The sequence below is a fragment of the Mesoplodon bidens genome (genome assembly GCF_964165515.1).
Source record: "Mesoplodon bidens genome assembly, chromosome: 2".
Classification (NCBI taxonomy): domain Eukaryota; kingdom Metazoa; phylum Chordata; class Mammalia; order Artiodactyla; family Ziphiidae; genus Mesoplodon; species Mesoplodon bidens.
Genome location: NC_138177.1, coordinates 158,773,277 through 158,773,840, shown reverse-complemented (window position 1 = coordinate 158,773,840; position 564 = coordinate 158,773,277).

Sequence of the window (564 nt, the reverse complement as noted above, 5' to 3'; positions counted from 1 at the left end):
TTTTGTATTTCTGTTGGCTATCAGTTTTTATTTCAAATTTTTGTCTTTTAAGAAAAAAAGTTTTTTCATCAGAACATGTAACATTCACTTGGTTCAAAATTCATGACACAGAATGATATACAGTGAAAAGTCTCTTTCCCTTTTTTAGTACCCAGTTTCCCCTCCCAGAAGTATTATCTGTTTTTTAAATATCCTTCTGGAGATACTTAATCATAAATGTACTGTGCAGTGCACATTGTTCTTCAGCTTGCCGTTTTCACTTAACATAATTTTTTGAGATTGTCCCGTATCAGTACATAGAGTTTCTTGATTCTTTTTTTAATAACTGCGTAAGATTTAATTGTATGGATGTAGCATAATATATTGGAGCAGTCCCTACTGATAAACATTTTCTTTCCAGTCTCTTACTATTGCAAATAATGCTGCATTTAATAACCTTGTACATAGGTCATGTTGCACATTAGTGAGATGCTGTGAGATAAAATTTTAAACTGAAGTTATTAGGTCAGAAGATTTGTACATTTTTATTTTTCATAGATATTGGCAAATTGCTTTCTATAAAGA